This window comes from Stenella coeruleoalba, assembly GCF_951394435.1.
Source record: "Stenella coeruleoalba genome assembly, chromosome: 14".
Taxonomy (NCBI): domain Eukaryota; kingdom Metazoa; phylum Chordata; class Mammalia; order Artiodactyla; family Delphinidae; genus Stenella; species Stenella coeruleoalba.
Window position 1 is genome coordinate 56139602 of NC_137160.1, and position 12729 is coordinate 56152330.

Here is a 12729-nt window from a genome sequence, read left to right on the forward strand (position 1 = left end):
GCCTTGTTTCTGATTTAACAATGAAAAATAATTGTTAAATCTGATGTCCTTTATCAGGCTGAAGAACTTCCCTTTGATTTGCTCCAAGTTTTGTTATGGATTCTGTTAAATAATTTTTTTGCATTTACCGACCGAGATAATCATATGCGTTACATTTTTACAACTGTTAATATGATGAATTACATTGACTTCTGAATGTTAAATAAACCTCATCCTTGGAATGAAACAGTTGTCCTATGTTACCTGTCTTTCCTAATATTAACTTGTTTATTCTCTGCTTTCTGGTCAGTCTGGCTAAAGATTTGCCAGTTTCACTAATTTTTTTAAAACCTGTCTTTTTGTGTTTGTTTTTCTATTCCACTGATTTATGCTCCTTGATTTACGCTTGCTTCTGCTCGCTTTGGGTTTAATTGTCTCGTATTTCTATAGTCTCATGAGGCAGTAGCTTAGCAGATTAATTTGATACTTCTTTTCTAATATAAGGACTTAATACAGAAACAACTCCTTCTAATTATTGCTTAGCTGCATCTTACCCATTTTGATCGGAAATGATTTCATTCTCAGTTCAAAATATTTTCTAATTCCCCTTGTGATTTCACCTTTGAAATATGGATTATTTATAAGTGGTTTTTGATCTCCAAATATTTACCAAATTTTAAGATAGTCTTACTAAGATCCAGTTTAATTCCTTTGCGTTCAGAGACCATCCTTTACAAGACTTCAACCCTCTTTAATTTCTTGAGACTTGTTTTATAGCCCAGCATATGATCTCTCCCAGTGAATGTTCTGGGTGTATATTCTCTGCTGCTGTATGAAATATTCAAGCAGGTCATGTACCATGGTAGTTCTGTTCTGGTTTTCTACACCTTACCCACTTCCTCCACCTGTTTCATCAGTTACAGACAGCAGAGTGTTGAAATATCCAACTATGGTTGTGCACTTGTCTATTTCTCCTCTAGGTTCCATTAAACTTTGCTTCTTGTGATGCAAGGTTCTGTTATCAGATGCAGACACATTTAGGATCCTTGATGAACTGACCTCTTAAACACTGTGAAACATCCCTATTTCCCCTGGTAATATTGATATTTCTCGTTCTAAACTCTCCTTGTTTGACAGCAATAGAGCCATCTTAGCTTTCTTTTGACTAGTGCCTGCATGGTATGCCGATTTCCACCTTTTCACTCATAGGATTGTGTTTTCTCCACCCCTCTACCAATGCACCTGCAGCCCATCCACAGGCTTTCTGCACGTCAGTGAGTGAAACACCAGACACTCGATCAGTGAGGACAGAAACGTGGGAAATATTGCAATTCCTCTTTATCTGTCAAGCACATCCTAATGATTCTTCAGAAAATATCACAAATTCATCTACTTTCCTCCATACCCTCAACATGAAACAAAAAGAGTTCAAAATCCTCACTACTTTAGAGCTTCTGACCTACCTCCTCAGCTGCCACTCCTGCCCGTTCTCTGCACAGTAGCAAGGGTGATCTCGGCATACACGACATCACTACCCTGTTTTAAATCCTACAACTTCTCCCACTGCAATTAAAACAAAACCCAAGCTCTTACCACTACCTAGAAGTCCCCATATGACTGGTGCCCTGACTCCCTCTCTGAAGCCATCTCTCCCTGTGGACCACCCAGCTTTGGTTTCACTTGCTCTTTCTGTTTCTTGAGTCTATGAAACTCTTTTCCGTTTAGGACCTCAGCTGTTGTCTCTGACTGGAATAAATTCGCCTCACCTTTCTATTGTTAGCATTGAAACTGAGACCTCATAGAGCAAAAGAGCCATCTCTTCATTAACACATTCTTTCAACAAATATTTGTTCAGTGCCTATTAGATGCCAGCCACTGAGCTCCACGCCAAGAACAAAACCGTAAGTCTAAAGACATTTGGTCATTGCTCTTAAGGAGCTTACCATTCAGTGAAGATGACAGACTTCATTCAGTGAAAGTGCAAACAAAGACTGAAAGAAGTCCCGTAAAGAAAGTGAGCTCAGCTCTAAGAAACGCCTAGTAAAACTGAAATAGACTGAATTTATAAATAAGGTCTCTTTGAGGAAGGGTTCTTTGACCATGATCTGAAGGAGAAATAGTGTTATATAGCATATTGTGAATTCAGTAGAGATAAAAACATATGAATTGAAATTTCAGCTCATATACATGTACCATTAACAAGATACATTATGACCATTTTGATTAGACACATCATGATTAGTAATTAGTTGTAACAACTCTCAATTTGGCACAATCTTGTCATACATCGAAAAGCAAAATTATGGGTTTATCATTTCAAAAGGAGAGGAACGATATTTTGTGCACGGTGAGATAGAAGAACTAAAAAAGAGTAAATAGAATGTTTTTTAACAAACTTCTGATTCCTAATTTGTAAAGTTAGCAAAATAAAGCTTATTTACATGACTGGAGAGATTAATTTAGTAAAAAGCAGTACTTCCTTTCCCAAAAGCACATTTTTTAGGCCTCATCCAAATTTCTCAACCCAATTCAACTCTTCTTCTGACCTGAACTTAAAGCTAGAGGCATAACAGACGAATATAAGGGACAGAAACATTAGAATATTTCAGATTGGTTTCTGGGGCTGTCACCTCAAATGGCCTGGGTTCGAGGTAAAGCTAGTACTTTCACAGACGTATGACGTCATTGGATATATTCCATCAAGTTGACTGAAAAGTAAGATTTTACATTCAAGTCCCATGTTTCCTTCTGTCCTCTCATCTGTGTCTCCTCATTTATACTGTCCTTTCTGCTTACTTATATTTACCCAAAGCCTATTTATATTTTAAAGTTGACCTTAAAACTAAACTCTTCTTCCCCAACTCCTGCCATCTTTATAAAAGTTTCTCTGCCTGCAAATTCTGGTCATCTAAGCTTGAGAATATTTAGTTGTATGTTACCCCCGCCTTCCAGTGTAACTGTTTTAAAGGTGTCTTACTTTCCCTCCTGGGTCAGTTAACCCTTGCTGTTTAATAAATCCAATGTGTGAATACACCCACCATTTATTTAGCTCAGAATTCTGTTCTGGGTCAGGTTCAATTGATCTCAGCTAGGTCAGTTCACGCATCTGAGATCAGTTTGAGTGTCAGCTGGGCCTGCTGGGCCTACACGTCCTCACTCAGGGGTCTGGCAGCCTGTGCTTCTAATCATCTAACAAGCTGCCCTGTGCTGCTTCCCACGGACACCAGGTACAAAAAGCATCAAGAGGGCAAGCTGTACCACGCAAGCACTTTTCAAGACTGTTTGCATCACTTTTGCTAATGTCCCATTGACCAAAGCAAACTACCTTTAGATGGGAACATCTGTAACTTCACCATCAATCCCAGGAGCGAGAAATGTGTGGTCATATTTGTAACTGACCACATCCTCAGATTAAAACAACAACAAGCATTTCCTTTGAATCCCCACATCAGTTCCACTCACGTAAGAAAGGCTCTCAAAATGCATTTCCAACTGAACACTTAACTGAATGAATAGATGGGTGAAAGCTCCCCACTTCAGTTCATTTCGTATCTCAGCCTCTGTGACAATTTAAGTATCAACTGACATTTTATGTTTAATGCCATTTGCATACAAGATGATCTAAAGAAATGGGGTGGGACTTCCCTGGTGGTGCAGTGGTTAAGAATCCACCTGCCAATGCAGGGGACACGGGTTCAAGCCCTGGTCCAGGAAGATACCATATGCCACAGAGCAACTAAGCCCATGCGCCACAACTACTGAGCGCACGCGCCTAGAGCCTGTGCTCCTCAACAAGAGAAGCCACCGCAATGAGAAGCCCATGCACTGCCACGAAAAGTAGCCCCCACTCACTGCAACTAGAGAAAGCCCGTGCGCAGCCAAAAAAAAAGAAAGAAAGAAAGAAAGAGAGAAAGAAGAGAGAGAGAAAGAGGGAGGGAGAGAGGGAGGGAAGGAAGGAAGGAAGGAAGGAAGGAAGAAATGGGGTAACAAGTTCTTGATTGGATAACATGAAACCTGAGAAATACCAAGGATTTCCTCACCTAATCTGCTTGTTGCAGAAGCATCTCCCTGTTACTGTATGTAGCATATGAGTCCACCAGCTCTAATGACGACTGAAAGTTTCTTGACCTCAGTTTGCAAGTTTGTTTAAAAAAAAAAAAAAAAAGGTCCCAGCCTGAGTTTAGAGATGTGTCTTCACAGCCTCAAGTCAAACAGGTGAGCTTCAAACCGCATTCAATAGAGGGGTCAGTTCTGTAGGAATATTGGATGCAGGACAGAGCAGAAGTTTTCTGTTTCCTTAGAGAGGGTGGGAAGAGTTTGAAACCACAGTCACTAATACCATTTCTCACTTTCAGGCCCACCTCTGTCTTAGCATTCTTAAGATAAAAATCCAGACTTTTAAATACAAGCAATATATTCCTTTGAGTTTTGACTTTATCTAAATTATAGGAAATACGGCAGTAGCAGTAGTATTTGGAATACTAGCGGTACTCCAAATCTTCGGGAAAAATCAGTGAAGAAAGCCCTATGAGGAACTTTAAAAGTTCAATAGTGTTTACATTTGACTTTGAACAAGTATTAAAACTGAGTGCAAATTAGTATATTATTTAATGCAACAGATGTTTGAAGACTCTAATACTATTGAAAACAAATTGGTTCAAGAACCTCTTTATGCCTTGTAGACCAAATGGCTACAGGATGATACAATAACGCAGTAAACAGTTAATTCCTCACAAAACAGTTGACTGGGCAATAAACAATTATCCAAATAGGGGCAAATTTCTTATGGGTGAGAATGTCCAGAGTAGAAGCATAATTCTTACATGGTGGGCTTTAAAGTCATCTGAAGAACAAGCAGGAACATAAAACTAAATGGCAAAAATGTATCGAATAAGAAAGTTGCTTTTTATCCTGTCCTACTGCCCACAACACCATCCACTGCGGAGAAAAAGAACAAGGATCACTGCTAGGTCCCCAGCACTGAACTCAGAGCTCTGCACAAGAAAAGTAATAAACGCTACTGAATACATAATAGTTCAAAAAGCCAAGCAGCCTCATTCCACGGTCACTTCAACTTGTTTTAGTTGGACTTGGATTCATGGGTTTATATGTTAGTTGAAAATCCAGATGATTGGGACTGAAATGGGACGTCCTAGAGTTCGGCATGGCTCTGGTAAAGGAAGGAAAGGTAAGGAGGCAGTGTCTGGAAGAAATAAGGTCCTTTTGCTAAGGAATGCGGCCAACTCCAGGTCTGGACATCAAAGCCTACATACTAAACCTGAGAATGTAAGAAAAGTAAACATGATCCATACCTGCTTGAAGTCATCAAGAACCGAATATGCTAGATTTCTGGTGCAAGACGTATTTGAAAGGAGACAAACGGCAACATCACAGAACTGAAATGCTTTGGCGTTAGAAAAAGTGTGAACTCCACTGAACTTTTAAATTAAAAATCCTACCAATAATTTATCATATTCAGGCATTTAAAGTATGCATATTAAATATATGCTATGAATCATTTGTGACTTTTTTATAATGTAGAAATATAAGACTATTGGTTGGTTTCCACTGCTACTTTGGCCACAAATTGACGTATCAGAATATATGCTTTCCATTTATCACATAAGGAACAACAAAATAAACCATAAATGCCAATCCACCCATAATCTCTATCAACACAATGTGACTCGCCTATTACTATACAGAAGCCAGCTTGTCCGCACATCCCAGTCTTGGGTCCTTTGGCTGCCCACTGGCATAGAGGGAGCTTATATACGCACCAGGTAACCCCATTCTTCTAACTACTGCTTATTGGGTTTAAATGAATAACTGATCAAGGTGGACCAATCAGATCTACTCCAGAAATGGAATCTGGTCCACAGAGACGGACTCAGCTCTGCAAAGTCTGCGTAAAAGTACACTTTGGGGACCAGTGCGCTGGCCACGGGCAAGTGTGGAAGGAGCAGGTCTGAAGGTAGAAAGATGACAATGAAGTAGATTTAAAGAAAGAACGAAAGAGGAGAGGCCATGAGACCCACCAAGACTGTCAGCTCCAGAAAGTAACGGCTGCCTGCAGGCCAGGCTGAACTCATACAGCAAACCTACATAAAATACTCCTCGTGTGTCACCCCAGTAAATCCCCTCTATCTAAGCTAGCTAGAAAGGGATTCTGTTCCTTATAACAAAATGATCCTAATCTCCTCTTTGCTCATGTAAGGGGTCAGGTCAATGGCTAATTCAAAGAATAACATCCACTCTCTATCAGACTGATTTCTATATTAACATTTGAGGGTCAGGCTTTTCATCTATTTTGCTTACTGATGCGTCCTTGGTATCCAGAGAAGGGCTGGGCACACAGTGCGTATCTAATAAATGCTTCGTGAATAAATAAATGAGTCACAGAATGTGCTGGTACATGAAATAAAAAAATAAGACTTTCACAATCAATTACAACAGCGACTTGTTACAGGACCCCGGGTGTATACTTGATTATTTTTATCCAGCTTTCATTTCCGAAATATTTATTGAGTGCCTATTATTTGTCAGGAACTCTGGCTGGGAGGAAGAATACCACGATCAATAGATCACAGACCGTTCTCTCTAGGAGCTCAGGATGAAAGGTCAACTGTCAAGTGTGCATTCTTGGCAGGACAAGATGATAAGTAGGACAGAAGTTGAATAAATAAGATGTTAAATGAACCTAGAGCAGGGAGCTACTTATTTCTTAGAATAAGATTATGCAAATAAACTGTTTCCCCTGTGTAGTCATCTATGAATCATTCTACAGGTCACGAAGGTACCTATCAGGACATAAAAGGGTCATTTATTAGATGTAAATGGTCTAAAATTAGTAGAAGAGCTTCAAAAATATCTTTCTTGCTCATGTAGTAAAAATTTCCTTTAAAACAACTGACTATAAGCACTTTCACAGTTTATATAGCACTGAGACTCTGTGTGCAACTGATGGGGACAAAATAGTCTTTTTATGTTTTTTAATTGGGGTATAGTTGCTTTACAATGTTGTGTTAGTTTCTGCTGTACAACGAAGTGAATCAGCCATATGTGTCACACTGCAGATCAATGACTTCTTTTATAACATACATGAAGAAGGTATAGCTAGGTGCTGAGTCCTGACTTCGGACTTAGACAAAACTGTGTTTTGACTCCACCCCCATGAATGCCTATGTCATCTACCTTAGTAAGTCAGGACCAAGTTTTCATCTACACCAGAAAAACTATCTACTTGGTATCTAGACACATAGTTCATAGAGGCAAACTTACGCTTCTTACAAATTACCTGTCTTTCCTGATCACATATAATATGATCAGAAAAGGACCTATATTTCACTCCAGTTCCCAATTTATATCATGGAACATAAATAAACTTAATTTACTTCATCAGAACTGCTACATTTATACAATCTTTATTATTCCTTGCTTAACATTTCTCTGACACCAATGACAGGGAACTCCGAATTTTCTGAATAATCCAACAAGGGTTTAATGTGTAACAAAAATAAAATATTAAATGTCAATATTTACCATTTACTCTGAATGTACATGTTCAATCAATGAAAGAAACAGAAATCATCACGTGCTCAATGAAAGGAGACATGTAACAGTAAGTGCGATATCAAACCCATTGAAAACGCTTACCTTTCGAAATTCTTTAAATTAAAAGATTGAACAGGATTTCCCATTTAGACTCTTTAAACTATTTATAATAAAAGTTTTCATATTACACCACTGGTAACTGCAACATTCACAGGCACCATTTTTATAGAACCTTAAAGTTCAAAAACACTTTCACAAATATTAGCTCATTTAATTCCCCAATCACCCAAAGAAGTGTGTTTGTTTGTTTGTTAAGAAAAAAGTAAACTAAATCTTAAGAGGCCAAGAAAGTGAGTGGCCTAAAATCACAGTAAGCAACCTGGTCTTCTGACTTCATGTCCAGTGTTCTTTCCCTCACACAGATTTAGTTTCAGAGCAAATATAAAAAGCTGGAAGGTATTTGTGGACCCACTTTATTCTTTGCCTGACAACCATCCTGACTTCTTAATTATACAATCAACTTTTCAATACACCTGAGTAGATCTCTTTTAGCAAGTTTTCCAAGAAATAAACATTTTGACATTCCTAGATAAAATTGACTTTTACAAACAATATAAAAGGAAAATTCACGAGATCACGATCTTCTTAAAATCATATTATAAAACTGAACCTGAATAAGAAATTATATATGAAATGACTCATTTAGAAAAATCTCTATAATGTGAAAACAACTGGAGTTTTGATACTATTTAAGAACTAAGGTGAACTTAAATGTTTCATAAATATAATCTGTTTATCGATAATTCTAGATCGGTATGAAACTCTCTGCTCTTTCCTTACAATTCACACCAAGAATTATGAATTACTAGTATTATCCGTATACTTTCAGAATGAGGATATATAAGTAAAATCAATAAGGCAAATGTGCATAAAGGGAAAGTACCAGTTTTCTTATAAAGTAGAAATAAAAATAAATACGAACTTAGACTAAGTACTAATAATATATTATACCCTTTGGAAAAAAAAAAACTTAAGTATTAAGTGCTTTTTGACTCTGCAGATTTCCCAACCCAATTTAAATTAATGAAATGAGACATCTGGGTTATCAGTGAATACTGTAGTAAACAATATAAATATGACTAAGTATTGACTTAATGAGAGGTCATATCAATTAAAGTTGGCCTTAAATTTTCATTAACCACCGATATCAATACCAAATGTTTCATTTCCTTCAGAACATTGGAGAATAGGATTTTTTTTCTCAGGAACTGTCCTGGGATGCACTAGGATTATGTACTCAGACATCCCAAGTTTCTCCTTACACCTTCCCCATTCTACAAAAATCCCCTACTTCCACACCTGCCCTTCCCAGGAAACAATTGAAACAGCCCTCAGAAACTATATGAGAAATAGGACAGATTATCCAGAAACTTTAAGGAAGTGGCAATGATGTATTTGACATTGCTTATTTCTGTTAGACATCAAACGCAAGAGAAATTACTGTAGACCTTACTTGGGAGGATGGTTTTTTCCTCAAAAAGTCTTCGATAGAATAGCGAAGTGGAACACATGATAAAATGAAAGGCAAGACTAAACACCTGGGAATGAACAACACTCCAAAAGTGACAGTCTTCTCTGATCACCTAATTTGGCAGTGGAGTCTTTCTAGAAACACTGAGCGTTACCAGTAACACTGAGATCACCTAAAACAAATACCCTGCACTTGATGAAGTTTGGAATTTAATGGTCGGCAATGAGAATTCTTTAAATTTCTTGTTTTTGAACTCTAAGAATTATGTTCAAAGATATAAGTAGAAAATAACGCTAAACTTTTGAATAAATGCTCTGAAAGATCTTCTATTTTAAAAATTAGGAAGGAAATATTTTATACCACTAAGACTAAGTGGGTTTAAAATTTTGCTATCTTTTCAGTAAAAACAGTTTCTAACTTTTATATATAATTGCATAAGTCCTTTTGTTTATCCAGATACTTTAAGTGGCAAATAAAAGTTATAAAATGTATTCAAATGGTCTAATGTTACCTTGCTGCCCACTCTGAAAGATCTTATGATCTACTTACTTGTAAAAGCTTTAGTGAAATAATTACACTGTTATTGTCAAAAATCTGGTTTAGGCCCAGATTACATAAAAAAATAAATTAGCTCTATTGAAAATTTACTTTATTGGTTAATCCTACATATGCCATAAGTCTTTAGCTACCTATTGAAACATTTGATATATTCTTATTCCAACTTGCTCACACAACTTCCTTAAAAACATTTTGGAAATAAACCAGAAAAATAAATAAAATGGAGAAAAACTTAAAAAAAAATTTTTTTATTTTATTGTTTACAACAGTTCATAAGAACATTATCAGGAACCCTGGTACATAGCTTTGCCTGGTCAATATCAGATCTTAATATGAAAGAAGGAGTCACATTTTTCAGTTTCCTAAAATTCACTGGTTATTTCAAACCCAGTACTGACTGCACTGGGGCAAATATAATGTGGGTTAGAGCTGGACATTAAGGCTGGATTATGGAATCAAGTTCTAAGCATTCCGAACCATGGAGATAAGACAGAGTACCAAGTTAGAACGGCTGGATGGAGTAAGTAGTAAAGAGTATCCTGATTACCTAGTATTTATGTAACGATTTTTACAGACTTAGGAGGTCGGGTCAGCAGTCTAAAGTTAAGGGTGACACAGCCAAACGCTGATATTAAGAATCATCAAAATGTGAAAAATGTAGAATGGAAGTTTTATAATTCCCTCTAGAAAGAAACAAGTTTGGGGAGTTTTAAAAGCCGCTGTTCTTAGACATAATTTAGTAGCATCGTGAAATGAGATTTGTGTTTAAATGAAATATACTGTATTTAGAGGGTACAAAATGATGATGGTGAATAATGTTTTCAAAAGTTTAAAAGTGGTGTAAGATTTTTCATATATAATAATTTATACAAATGAAAAAACTGTAGAATGTCCTGCTTCCGAGTTCCACAAATTAAAGACTGACAACATCAGCGATCACATCATTAGTAAACGAGTTTAAGAAGACTAATTACAATAATGGTAGTAATAGTCACAGTAGCCATATGTATCGAGTACTTCTGTGTCATGCACTGTATCTTACATTATTTATTCTGCACAAAAACTCTCATAGATATTCTACTGTTCCCATTTCAAAGATGAGACTATTCAGAAAAGTTAGATAATTTACTCTATATTAAGATGCTAGAAAGTGGCAGATTTAATATCATAAAATTTAAAATACCAATGATCTTGAGAAATATAACATATGCCAGAATTGAAAGCCAACAATCTCGTCTTGAAAAATGTAGTAATGTCTTCCTAACTGTGCTGGCTAGGTGAGATTAAGGAAGATTCAACATAGTAGGAGGGTTTACAGATGAGAAATTTAAGTCCTCATAGAGAAAATGGTATTAAGATCAAGAATTGGTAAAACTGTAAAAGTCCTTGCAAATATTTGCGCTATCACCTAACATAATCATACCCATTTTTGAACACTTACTGTGCGCTAATTTGTAATTTACTTTATCTAATTTTCACAGCTACCATAGGAGTGGTTGCCAAAAGATGGCAGAATCAGGATTCAAATCAGAGAAACTGATCTGTTCCCCAAATCCCACGTTCTCAGCCACCGTGCTATCACCCGGGGCATTTTCACACCTTCAGGCTAACTAATTTCCATTTCCCAGGCTTTGTTCACTAGGAAACCTTCTTGATATCCCTTCCCTACACTGTATACGAAATACTCGAAACGTTTTTACACATGGCATGTGACTATATATTCCAAGAGGTCTAGTTCATGTAAATATCTTTCTATTTCAGTCTCAGAGGCACTGACCCACATTGAATCTCAGGTACCTGAGATGCAGAGTAACTCTTGAGAAGGAAACTTGAGAAGGAAAACCTTTGGATGACCTTTATTTCTCAACATCTATCCACCCAAGATAACTTCATGTCATGACCAAAGCACCTATTTCATCCCTGCACTTCTGCCCTTATGGAGGCCACTGGAGCATCCTTCTAAGTGATGCAGTCACCTTGCTCGTCTTCTTCATCTCCCCCAAACTCCCTGCAGCAACTACTCCTATTCTGCCATCTGCTTCAATTTCACTACCTTTTCCCAGCCTCAATTCTGTTTCAATGATTAACCCCAAATGGACTGACTGGCAATTTACTATATTGGAAAAGAAAATTTTAACGTTGAGGAAAAGGTACGCAGAAGTATAATTATACGCACTAGAAGTACAAGTAAGGAAAGCTCACAGGGCAGGATTTCCATAATGATAATCATAGTAGGTACATTTTCATCATAACCAATTTCAAGGAGATAGCCTCTCCAATTTAGTTATCGATTTTATAGCAGTAGAAACAACATAGATTGTAGCAATTACAGCTTTCATAAAACCGTACTGCAGTTATATTTTAAAAGAATGCTGGTCATGAAATTCCCCTTGCAATGTTAACACATTATACTTCACATTAAGTAATAAAAATATCTTCAAATACATCAGCATGTTTATATAATAATAAATGCATCGATCAAATACCAATGCCTTTTTACGGTAGCCTACTTTTTCCCCCCACCACGTGTCTAGTTATTGAAACTTTCCGATTTATATCAAAGCAGAAATATTTCAGAAGAGGTCATCACACCCAACATCATCCATAACAGTAAATGAAATTTTAAACTCTTACCCAGTCTTAGTGAGACAAGAGGTATCTGTTCTGCAACAACTCCATGAATCTGCGTTTATCTCTCAGTAAACCGGATGCTTGCTGGTTCTTTTAAGAAAGTGTCCCCAGAAAAGGTGTGAATGGTTATCACAGAAGGCGCTCAAAAGCACCATTCACTGTGTGCTGAAACACAGAAGGGGACAAAAAAGAATTACCAATCTGTTAGCTGAGCTTGAGAGTTACTTTTCCAATATTACTTATACATACTAAACCACACGAATAGCAGCCTTACTCTCATTTTTACACTAATAGTTCAGAGGCAGGCTTGCCTGGTCATCAAGAGTGTGGGCTTTGGGTCAGAAGAACAGACTTGACATCACAGCCCAGCCACCTACCCTGCTTCTTTGGGAAGCTATGCGTGCCCTCCACAGAGGGCTATGAAAAGAATAATGAAATTAATACAAATAAATGCTTTTAACAGTGCTTGATGAAGA

The 12729-nt window shown here is 37.1% G+C and overlaps 1 protein-coding gene across 1 annotated transcript in view; it reads right to left on the reverse strand.

The window, feature by feature from the left end:
* DLGAP1 (DLG associated protein 1) overlaps window positions 1–12729 on the reverse strand; it is a gene marked incomplete at both ends in the record, with an annotated part of 968578 nt that overhangs the window by 715024 nt on the left and 240825 nt on the right. Inside the window, one exon of the mRNA XM_079943254.1 lies at window positions 12257–12418. The remainder of the gene's footprint in view (window positions 1–12256; window positions 12419–12729) is intronic.